The sequence below is a fragment of the Thalassophryne amazonica genome, chromosome 9 (assembly GCF_902500255.1).
Source record: "Thalassophryne amazonica chromosome 9, fThaAma1.1, whole genome shotgun sequence".
Taxonomy (NCBI): domain Eukaryota; kingdom Metazoa; phylum Chordata; class Actinopteri; order Batrachoidiformes; family Batrachoididae; genus Thalassophryne; species Thalassophryne amazonica.
Window position 1 is genome coordinate 105250642 of NC_047111.1, and position 12921 is coordinate 105263562.

Here is a 12921-nt window from a genome sequence, read left to right on the forward strand (position 1 = left end):
AGTGTTAATACCATGCAAATCATATATTTCACTATACACTATGTACATGGGCATATTTCTAAAGTAGCACATTGAGAGGTATACAGTACTTCTCTGTTGGGTGTATCTGACCTCACACCAACATATCACCTGTGTTTGTATATATCTCATACTGCCCTCATGTCACATGTTTAATTCACTATGAAGCCCTTAAAGGTGATAAAATAGCAATACAGTCACCAAAAGGCTCCAATTTCCCACCACCGCCGGTTTAAACAACTTTCTCATGATTACGAAGTTTCATAAGTCTCAAATTCATTTAAGTGGTATTCATTCTCTGCATTGAGCCAGTGATCTTACATTTTACTTTTAATATATACAGAAGAATGTTAAAGTTCAGTGACTGTTTATCCACTTCCACCAACTTAAAGGGGAAATTCAACCTCAAGCTTGAACTTGGAAAATATATCCTGACTTTGTGATCACAGCCACCAAAGCAGCATTCAGACGTACTAGTTCTGTACGGAAATAATAATTAAAAAAAAAGGAATATGAGGGTGATTCTTTAACTACGGGCACTATTGGCCTTGTAAATGTAATTTCCACCACACCACTGCCTTACAATATAAAACGCCTTGGGGCAACTGTTTATTGCGATTTGGCGCTATATACATTTGCTCTGATGTCACTGTTTATCTCCATAGAAACTACCCAAATAATCTTTCATACAAACTGTTTAAAGGGACATTACAATGTTGTGGTGGAAATTACGGCAATAGTGTGGGGCAACTACATTTTGTTTAAAAAAATCACAACAGTTGTATGAAATTGAATACCCAAATTATGTTTTGATTATTTTACTGATATTTTATTCAGAGATATTTTAAAACATTAGAAAAAACGTTTCTTTACCATTCATTTTTATCATTGAAGATCAAAAGTCTGGGTGTGGGACAAGCACAAAACGACAATATTTGCATATAATGATGCTGAAAAAAAGGTGAAAAAGTCATCATAGACTACTAGAACAAATTTCTTAACACACTTTCATTGTAAAGATAACTATAGTGTGAAATTTCCCCTTTTTTCTGTTTTTCATACAATATGATCAAAGGACATAATAAGTCCCCGTAGTCTAAGAACCCATGAATTTGTGTAACTTCATGCATATTATTGTCCAATTTTAATAAAATATGCAGTTTCTTCTTTTACAACATAGACTAATTATATGGACATGTTTCAATAAAGTGCATTCTGTATATTATAGGTATTTTTAAACAGCTTTAAGTGTTTTAATTTTTTTTTAAATTTCACATAATTAAATTCGTCTCTCTATGTCACATGGAACTGAAATATATCCAATGTTGAGGCAAGCTCCCCAGCTGTTATTTTTCACAAAAATATATGTAGTTCAGGACACCAATATCTCAACTAAAAAACAGTATACGTATATTGACAAAAAACAAACAAACAAAAAACAGTACGTTAGTATGCACATACTGCATTATACAACGACTATGGTCAATATTAAGCTGAAGACAATCAAAAATCTACCTTTGACTCCGTTTTAGTTTTTCTTCCACACCAAAGTGGGATTTCCACTTTCAGCACTGTCAAGACTGTCAAGATCTATAGGCTGAACCATAACAAACTCTAGTTCATGACAATTTTCAACCATTTGGTTCAAACTACCCCCCCGACCACCACCATATAGTCAGAACAATGAACAATACCAAGACACCTCCCTGACCTCATTCACACTTGACAAAACATCAGCAAGAATCACCATGAAGGAAATTTGACATTTTCAATATGATGTGAGGGCAGTAGGACATGCCACATTGTGTAAAGGCGTAGCCACAATGCAGTCATGGCTTGGACACCATGGGGAAAAAGCGCCAAAATCTCTTATAAATATAGGGTCATTATATTTTTCATCATTCTGAAATATGGATAATGATTATCAATGACAGATGCTGATGCAGGCCAAAGCTGAAGGGGAAGAGTGTCTGCTATCACATGACCCTGACCACGTAATGGCAGGTTATGGCAGTGTCTGGTGGGCTTTGTGTTACATTTGTGACATCTTGCTGGTTCATGGCCAATTGTTGACCTCCCATAGCACAAAGAAAGCTCATGACTTAGCAAGAAGCTGTCCCAAAAGAGTCAACACATTGAGAAGATGCACTAATGCATTTTAGGCCACAATACGGTCGTCTCTAAGCCATTCTTTCGTGCAACATCTCTGGGGGCAACTTAATTCTTGATCGATAATATCAAAAATATTATAAACTAACAGAAAATGTTCATCCCCAATCCAAATAAGTGCTCATGAAAGAGAAAAATACAAATATTTTGGACGACGTTTGCAACTGTAAATGTCACAGACCAGTCTATTCACGTGATATATATAATCCAATCAGCGATATCGTATTTGATGCTCACAAAGTCGCTGACGTAGTTTCGATAAATACACCAATCAACATCGCCGTACTATCACCATGCTATCACGTTTCTGTGACATAAGTAAGAAGGAAGGAGAAATCCCTTGAGAAGAAGTTAGCTGCAGGAGGTAGGTGTTAAATATAATAAATAAAATAAAAACTTCAATAAGATTTCTTGATATGCATGATCATTGATGTGCATTGGTAATGTACATGTTGTATATGCGACTCACACTCATATTAAATCATAATCTCCAAATCGGTCAGTCATGTCAGTGTGCACTACTAATTGTAGCAATCTCAAGCTTTAAAAAAAAATAAAATAAATAAATAAATAAATCAATATATAGTCCTTGTAACACTAACATAAAACTGAAATCCCTATCTCTATTCATTCCAGTGGCAGTGCGAAGTTATGCCATATAGTCAATTTTGTGCATCGTTTTGTAAATATTAAATTGTTGATTAAAAAAAAATAGTACCAACCACATTTGACATAAGTTATGTAGGTTAAGAAACGATGATCACTTCAAGTTACATTTCACTTGTTGGAACCTGGTTAGACTGAATTATTTTGTTATTGTTATAAATATGAAAATTCAGTAAGGTATGTCTTCTAGAATATATTATTGCCAATGGTATTTATTTTTATCATTCAGCAGACATGAATACTGTCTTCCCATTGGCTAAAAGCCATTTTAGAGCAAAGAACGATATTTTTGAATTTATGAGTCTGATTTGGTGGCTATTTACTGGTATACATTATGTATATGATTTGACATCCAGCCAACTATCCCTTATTATTATTATTATTATTAATAGTATTTTTTAAATCGTATTTTATTTTAATTGTTATTGTCAAATTAAACTTGTCCACTTGAGGCCAGTAACAATCCCTCTCCCATATTACCTGTGTCATCACATGTAATGTAGACAGATGTATTTTAATTGAAATGCTAGATCCATGATGTACAATACATGTAAAACAGTTACACATAAATGCTTACAGAAACTAGAAAATAATGGGCCCGGATGGGTAGCATATTTATGCAGAAATGTTTTACATATATTGTAGAAACATGTTCTACCTGGGGTTCTGGGCTGTCATACTGTTCCTGGGGTCTTGGTACCTGTATAAACAGAAACGTCAAGTGGTAGTATGAAATAAGCAAAATAAAGGTAAATGATGGTGAAATGTTTTTCCTCGCGGAACCTTAATTTGAACTCTCGTTACCACTTGAGGTATATGATGCTCCCCCCATACTGAATTTGCATATAAGATGAGAAAGATTGTGGTAAAAAGAATGACAAAAGTACTTATTAACATAATATGTACTTAGTGAACATTTCTGCAACATGAAATTGATAAGACGTGTATGTTTGTGTCTCAATTAATTTACATTGCATTTTCATCAAATACACGTTACAAATTAATGAGATTCCCCCTCCCAGTAATTAAGAAATAAGAAAACAGTTTGAAATAACAAGGACAGCATTTTCCTATAACAAGTGTACATTAATTGAAAGGAAAGGCAAACATTTAACCATCATACAGTTGATGTACCATTCACTACCATGTATTTTCAAGAAGTGCACGTTATAAATTCATGTGCACCCCTCCCCCCACGTGGGGACAATGATATTTGTGATCAGGGGCACATTATATACAAGAATAAACCAGTTTTGAGTTGCCCTCCTAGGTGTTGCACGAAAACTGATTTCTGGGCATATATATAACACATGTCCTACGGCCTATTAGCATAACATGACACATCAAGACAGCGCAAAATATTTAACATGTCAGAAATTGTCCCTGCATGTTGTAGGCCACCCACAGCCCATCTTGATGATCCCCAATGTCGTATCCAAGGTTGGGTAGGATTACTTTGAAAGAATGCATGTGGATTACATATATGTATGTACATACATTTGGATTACTTGTAATCTGATTACTTTTGGATTACGTTTCAAAGTAATCTTACCCAACCTTGGTCATATCTGTTGTCAACAGGACTCGCCAAGTTTTTAGATTAGCCTACAGTTGGGCATGCATCATCTTATACATCATGATGGAGGAAACTCCCCCGAAGACAGTGCTTTTCAAAGTCTCCAGAGATGATAATGTAAAAAAGAATACAGAAACTGAATAATCAATCTGTTCAGACACAGTACAAGAAGATGTTTCTGTCACTTTTCACCCTCTCTGTGATTACTTCTTCTAAATGTCAGTCTTCACATTCTTAATGGGTATTTCTGAGTCATGATCAAATACCTAGTTTATTCTCATTTATTTGTCTAAAAATAGCAAGTGAAACTCTGTAAATGAAAGCAACATAATTGTTGGTACAGCTGTACTGAAACCATTGATGGCATCACTGAAACACAATGTGAACAGAACACAGAAAAGGTAAATTGGAGGCAAATTACTGTCACCTCTAAATCTTCCATGTGGTCACTCATTTGAAATGTCAGTTCAGTCAATTACACATTAAAACTGCAAGTAGTTTTTTTCTTCATATAAACCTGTGTTTGTCAAAGAGCTGAACGCAGCAGCACAGTGATTACTGTTCTTTGAGTTACTGTTTGTGAGTGCCACAATTGTGTGATTACTTTTTCCATTTGTGTGAGAATAGAAATAGAAAAATTTGCTCAGTTAACAGCTCAACCGTTAACTAAGCTGATCTGTAATACACCGAAGAGGTGAAATATTTCCCCCTGTAAGCCATAAAGATATTTGAGAAGCACTTTTGTGAACTTTGAGTGACTTTGTCCTGATGTCCAATCATAGGTCATGTCGATATTGCGGAATTTTGAGGCAACAGAAATGAACAGTGTCCAACGTGGAACTTGCGATTAAACTAGCCACCTGTTCCACATAATCCATTTTTATAAAATCTTATAAACTGTTCTAAAAACAGATCACATTCATCAATGGCTCACTAAAGGTGCCTTGACACTTGCACGACTTTGGTCCGTGCACTTGCACGCACTGTAAACTGTGCGCAGCTTCGTGTAAAAGTGCCCTGACACGGGCATGCCTTTTCTTCACGACACGTCATGACCTGTGTCGTGCTGGAGTGTAAACTCGTCTTTAACGGGTGCAGACAGGACACCAGAGGGGCGCCGGTGCGTGCTATTGCACACAGAGAATTTTGAAATGTTCTAAAAATTTTTCACACACAAATGTCATGCTATGTGGCGCGATCTAATCTCCAACATGATGTGCAGCTCGCCAAGTGGAGTAAGCAAGAAGTCAACAGAACGAGTGGTGACGTCAGCAGATCGCATCAAAGCGCAGCTTGTCTGAAGGATTAGAAGTTCAATCTGTTATGAACATACTTTAACAGCTGCACACAAGAAGGAAAAAACACAACTGTTTTATCAAGCCATGACAAGGTAAACATGACAAATAATTACCTTTTTAGACTGCTCAAAATGCTTTCTGCAGCTTGTTAGGCACATGTGCGGGAACGGCTCCGGCTGCAGTGATCAGAGCCGTTTTCAATAGCCAATTTGCAGAAAAAAATGATTAATCCACCAAAAAATAATTATTTTATATACGTAGCGTCCAGCGCAAAGCACGTGGCAGCCAGTAGAACAAAGAACGGTGTCCAGCTGTGAACACAGTGGGTGGGATTGTCATGACAACGTTCCTGCTATTGCGTGAGCCACAGGCATGCTCGTGTCAGGGCACCTTAAATGCGCAAATAAAATTTTGAAATGTTCAAAAGCTCCATCACGCATAATTACGTGAACTTCACGTGAACATTATGCAAACAATTGAAAAACACTGCGTGTGAGTGCGAGTGATTGCGTCAGCCACTGCATCACAGCGCAGCTCATCTGAACGATTATAACGAGATGTTAAATCTATCATAAACGTACTTTTACAGCTGCTCACAAGAAGGGATGAATATGCAACCGTTTTACCAAGCCATTACAATATAAACATGACAAATTACCTTTTTACACTGTTCCAAATGCTTTCTCCACCTCATTCAGTGCACGAGAGAGAGAGAGAGAGAGAAAAAAGCTGCTGTTGGAGCGGCCTGCTTTGATTCCGGAACTGATTAGAGATGTTTTCAACAGCCAACTCTGAGAAAACATGATTAATCTGCTGCGAAATAATTATTTTATATACGCAGCGTCCAGTGCACAATGCGTGGCATCCAGTGGAACAAAGCATGGTGCCCAGCTGTGAACACAGCAGGTGGGATTGTCACGACAATGTGCATGCAAGTGCTCGGATCAAAGTTGTGTGAGTGTCAGGGCACCTTAAGTTAGCTAGCTTTGCTATTTAGTATGTAGTGAGCTTGTTTGTGAGAAAATAAAATATATGTCTTGTTCCAGTAAATTCACCAACTAAAAATAAAAATAAACAAAAAAAAAAACAACAATAAAAAAAAAACTTTGCAGTTCTGGCATCAACAACCTTCGAGTCTCATAATTTATCCACACCCGACCATTCTGCGAAAATTTGTAGGTTTTTTCTCCTCAACTTTGCTAAAGACAATAAATTCCCAATTCCTCGCAACTGTAAAGAGTCATGAAACTGACAACTTTGGGAATTAAAGGATTATTAACCACACTGTTGTTTAGGTATGTTAACTCCGCTTTCTCAGTTATACTTTAATTCGATGATAAATTCTATCCTCTGTCACGTACCAAAGAAAATACACTGCTAAACAGTTAAAGGTCATTCAATTAACATCCTAACAAGCTGTGCTTACAGCACCCACAGCAAGACAAAACATGGAAGATCTGCAGTGAACCATTCATGAAAGCAGAAACATCTTATTTAAAAAAGAAACCAAAGAATTTTTCTTCTTATATATTAAAGTACCTTTCCACAAAAAGGTATAAAACAGTGGCACTTAAACAGTAAAGAGGCTCAGTTACACATTGGACAAGTAGAGCATTGTGTAAGAGCGCCTCATGTTTTTTTCTTTGCAAACATCACTGTTGGCATGCCAGTAAAGAGGTTTATGGAAGAAGAGATGTTTATCTCTTTCAGTGTGATTTTGAATCCAACCACCACTCCAACAAGTGCCTTCTAAAACCACAGGATGATTTCATAAGACAGGCAGCAAAGTCACGTGATTATATAAAATATTACAGAAAATACAAAAATACAGCTATTACACAACTATGGAAATTAAAGTAATGGAAGGATCACTTGATACAGCATCAATTCACGGTTTTGCTTAGCACCTTAGGTAACATGAAGAGCCTCTGTTTGACACCATTGCTTAAGCACCAATGATGAAATGGCTTATTTACTGTGACTTGCAAGACAGCAAATGATTTTAAGTCAAATATTGAAACTTTAATTTCATACAGTCTGTATATAGTTTATAATTTCTCATTAATTTTCGCTTTTATACTCAGTGCAGGGGAGGGGGCATCAAACTGTTTTATTTCTGATATAATTTGTGTATGATACTTTTAACTATTGACTTTTCAACCAATAAAGTTCTTGTCTGCCTGAGTTTATACCCAGTTGGTCTACCTTCTAAATCTGCCATTCATATACCATATTTTCCAGAGTATAAGTTAGTATGGGACATTCTGAGACTTATACTACAGTGCAACTCATGTACTGAAAGATCACACATTTGTTATTATTAATAACTATTTATATACGATTTTCCCAGGAATCAAAGGAGTAAACTAAATAAAACAATAAAAGACTAAATGACAAAAATAAAAAAGTACACAACAATGCAAATAAATAAATTAAAAATAAATATAAAATATCCCTAATTAAAACATTGATAATATAGAAAAAAAAACTGTGCCTTACAGTACTCCACTGCAAGTTATACTCTGGAAAATATGGTGTAATATATATATATATATATATATATATATATATATATATATATATATATACGTATATACACATACACTCAACAAAAATATAAACGCAACACTTTTGGTTTTGCTCCCATTTTGTATGAGATGAACTCAAAGATCTAAAACTTTTTCCACGTACACAATATCACCATTTCCCTCAAATATTGTTCACAAACCAGTCTAAATCTGTGATAGTGAGCACTTCTCCTTTGCTGAGATAATCCATCCCACCTCACAGGTGTGCCATACCAAGATGCTGATTAGACACCATGATTAGTGCACAGGTGTGCCTTAGACTGCCCACAATAAAAGGCCACTCTGAAAGGTGCAGTTTTGTTTTATTGGGGTGGGATACCAGTCAGTATCTGGTGTGACCACCATTTGCCTCATGCAGTGCAACACATCTCCTTCGCATAGAGTTGATCAGGTTGTCAATTGTGGCCTGTGGAATGTTGGTCCACTCCTCTTCAATGGCTGTGCGAAGTTGTTGGATACTGGCAGGAACTGGTACACGCTGTCGTATACGCCGGTCCAGAGCATCCCAAACATGCTCAATGGGTGACATGTCCGGTGAGTATGCCGGCCATGCAAGAACTGGGACATTTTCAGCTTCCAAGAATTGTGTACAGATCCTTGCAACATGGGGCCGTGCATTATCCTGCTGCAACATGAGGTGATGTTCTTGGATGTATGGCACAACAATGGGCCTCAGGATCTCGTCACGGTATCTCTGTGCATTCAAAATGCCATCAATAAAATGCACCTGTGTTCTTCGTCCATAACAGACGCCTGCCCATACCATAACCCCACCGCCACCATGGGCCACTCGATCCACAACACTGACATCAGAAAACCGCTCACCCACATGACGCCACACATGCTGTCTGCCAGCTGCCCTGAACAGTGTGAACCGGGATTCATCCATGAAGAGAACACCTCTCCAATGTGCCAAACGCCAGCGAATGTGAGCATTTGCCCATTGAAGTCGGTTACGACGACGAACTGGAGTCAGGTTGAAACCCCGATGAGGATGACGAGCATGCAGATGAGCTTCCCTGAGACGGTTTCTGACAGTTTGTGCAGAAATTCTTTGGTCGGTGCGGACCAAGGTAGCTTAGCCGCCGTTAGTTCCCCCCTGGCAGACCCTGTGCAGTCGGGAAGGCAGGCTGACTGGGTGACTGTGAGGAGGAAGCGTAGCCCTAAACAGAAGCCCCGTGTACACCGTCAACCCGTTCACATCTCTAACCGTTTTTCCCCACTCGACGATACACTCGCCGAGGATCAAACTCTGGTTATTGGCGACTCTGTTTTGAGAAATGTGAAGTTAGCGACACCAGCAACCATTGTCAATTGTCTTCCGGGGGCCAGAGCAGGCGACATCGAAGGACATTTGAAATTGCTGGCTAAGGCTAAGCGTAAATTTGGTAAGATTGTAATTCACGTCGGCAGTAATGACACTCGGTTACGTCAATAGGAGGTCACTAAAATTAACATTGAATCGGTGTGTAACTTTGCAAAAACAATGTCGGACTCTGTTGTTTTCTCTGGGCCCCTCCCCAATCAGACCAGGAGTGACATGTTTAGCCGCATGTTCTCCTTGAATTGCTGGCTGTCTGAGTGGTGTCCAAAAAATGAGGTGGGCTTCATTGATAATTGGCAAAGCTTCTGGGGAAAACCTGGTCTTGTTAGGAGAGACGGCATCCATCCCACTTTAGAGGGAGCAGCTCTCATTTCTAGAAATCTGGCCAATTTTTTGGGATCCTCCAAACTGTGACTGTCTAGCGTTGGGACCAGGAGGCAGAGCTGTGGTCTTATACACCTCTCTGCAGCTTCTATCCCCCTGCCATCCCCCTATTACCCCATCCCCGTAGAGACGGTGCCTGCTCCCAGACCACCAATAACTAGCAAAAATCTATTTAAGCATAAAAATTCAAAAAGAAAAAATAATATAGCACCTTCAATTGCACCACAGACTAAAACAGTTAAATGTGGTCTATTAAACATTAGGTCTCTTTCTTCTAAGTCCCTGTTGGTAAATGATATAATAATTGATCAATGTATTGATTTATTCTGCCTAACAGAAACTTGGTTACAGCAGGATGAATATGTTAGTTTAAATGAGTCAACACCCCCGAGTCACACTAACTGTCAGAATGCTCGTAGCACGGGCCGGGGCGGAGGATTAGCAGCAATCTTCCATTCCAGCTTATTAATTAATCAAAAACCTAGACAGAGCTTTAATTCATTTGAAAGCTTGTCTCTTAGTCTTGTCCATCCAAATTGGAAGTTCCAAAAACCAGTTTTATTTGTTATTATCTATCGTCCACCTGGTCGTTACTGTGAGTTTCTCTGTGAATTTTCAGACCTTTTGTCTGACTTAGTGCTTAGCTCAGATAAGATAATTATAGTGGGCGATTTTAACATCCACACAGATGCTGAGAATGACAGCCTCAACACTGCATTTAATCTATTATTAGACTCTATCGGCTTTGCTCAAAAAGTAAATGAGTCCACCCACCACTTTAATCATATTTTAGATCTTGTTCTGACTTATGGTATGGAAATAGAAGACTTAACAGTATTCCCTGAAAACTCCCTTTTGTCTGATCATTTTTTAATAACATTTACATTTACCCTGATGGACTACCCTGCAGTGGGGAATAAGTTTCATTACACTAGAAGTCTTTCAGAAAGCGCTGTAACTAGGTTTAAGGATATGATTCCTTCTTTATGTTCTCTAATGTCATATACCAACACAGAGCAGAGTAGCTACCTAAACTCTGTAAGGGAGTTAGAGTATCTTGTCAATAGTTTTACATCCTCATTGAAGACAACTTTGGATGCTGTAGCTCCTCTGAAAAAGAGAGCTTTAAATCAGAAGTGTCTGACTCCGTGGTATAACTCACAAACTCGTAGCTTAAAGCAGATAACCCGTAAGTTGGAGAGGAAATGGCGTCTCACTAATTTAGAAGATCTTCACTTAGCCTGGAAAAAGAGTTTGTTGCTCTATAAGAAAGCCCTTCGTGAAGCTAGGACATCTTTCTACTCATCACTAATTGAAGAAAATAAGAACAACCCCAGGTTTCTTTTCAGCACTGTAGCCAGGCTGACAAAGAGTCAGAGCTCTACTGAGCTGAGTATTCCATTAACTTTAACTAGTAATGACTTCATGACTTTCTTTGCTAACAAAATTTTGACTATTAGAGAAAAAATTACTCATAACCATCCCAAAGATGTATCGTTATCTTTGGCTGCTTTCAGTGATGCCGGTATTTGGTTAGACTCTTTCTCTCTGATTGTTCTGTCTGAGTTATTTTCATTAGTTACTTCATCCAAACCATCAACATGCTTATTAGACCCCATTCCTGCCAGGCTGCTCAAGGTAGTCCTACCATTATTTAATGCTTCAATCTTAAATATGATCAATCTATCTTTGTTAGTTGGTTATGTACCACAGGCCTTTAAGGTGGCAGTAATTAAACCATTACTTAAAAAGCCATCACTTGACCCAGCTATCTTAGCTAATTATAGGCCAATCTCCAACCTTCCTTTTCTCTCAAAGATTCTTGAGAGGGTAGTTGTAAAACAGCTAACTGATCACCTGCAGAGGAATGGTCTATTTGAAGAGTTTCAGTCAGGTTTTAGAATTCATCATAGTACAGAAACAGCATTAGTGAAGGTTACAAATGATCTTCTTATGGCTTCGGACAGTGGACTTATCTCTGTGCTTGTTCTGTTGGACCTCAGTGCTGCTTTTGATACTGTTGACCATAAAATTTTATTACAGAGATTAGAGCATGTCATAGGTATTAAAGGCATTGCGCTGCGGTGGTTTGAATCATATTTGTCTAATAGATTACAGTTTGTTCATGTAAATGGGGAATCTTCTTCACAGACTAAAGTTAATTATGGAGTTCCACAAGGTTCTGTGCTAGGACCAATTTTATTCACTTTATACATGCTTCCCTTGGGCAGTATTATTAGACGGTATTGCTTAAATTTTCATTGTTACGCAGATGATACCCAGCTTTATCTATCCATGAAGCCAGAGGATACGCACCAATTAGCTAAACTGCAGGATTGTCTTACAGACATAAAGACATGGATGACCTCTAATTTCCTGCTTTTAAACTCAGATAAAACTGAAGTTATTGTACTTGGCCCCACAAATCTTAGAAGTATGGTGTCTAACCAGATCGTTACTCTGGATGGCATTTCCCTGATCTCTAGTAATACTGTGAGAAATCTTGGAGTTATTTTTGATCAGGATATGTCATTCAAAGCGCATATTAAACAAATATGTAGGACTGCCTTTTTGCATTTACGCAATATCTCTAAAATCAGAAAGGTCTTGTCTCAGAGTGATGCTGAAAAACTAATTCATGCATTTATTTCCTCTAGGCTGGACTATTGTAATTCATTATTATCAGGTTGTCCTAAAAGTTCCCTAAAAAGCCTTCAGTTGGTTCAGAATGCTGCAGCTAGAGTACTGACGGGGACTAGCAGGAGAGAGCATATCTCACCCGTGTTGGCCTCCCTTCATTGGCTTCCTGTTAATGCTAGAATAGAATTTAAAATTCTTCTTCTTACTTATAAGGTTTTGAATAATCAGGTCCCATCTTATCTTAGGGACCTCGTAGTA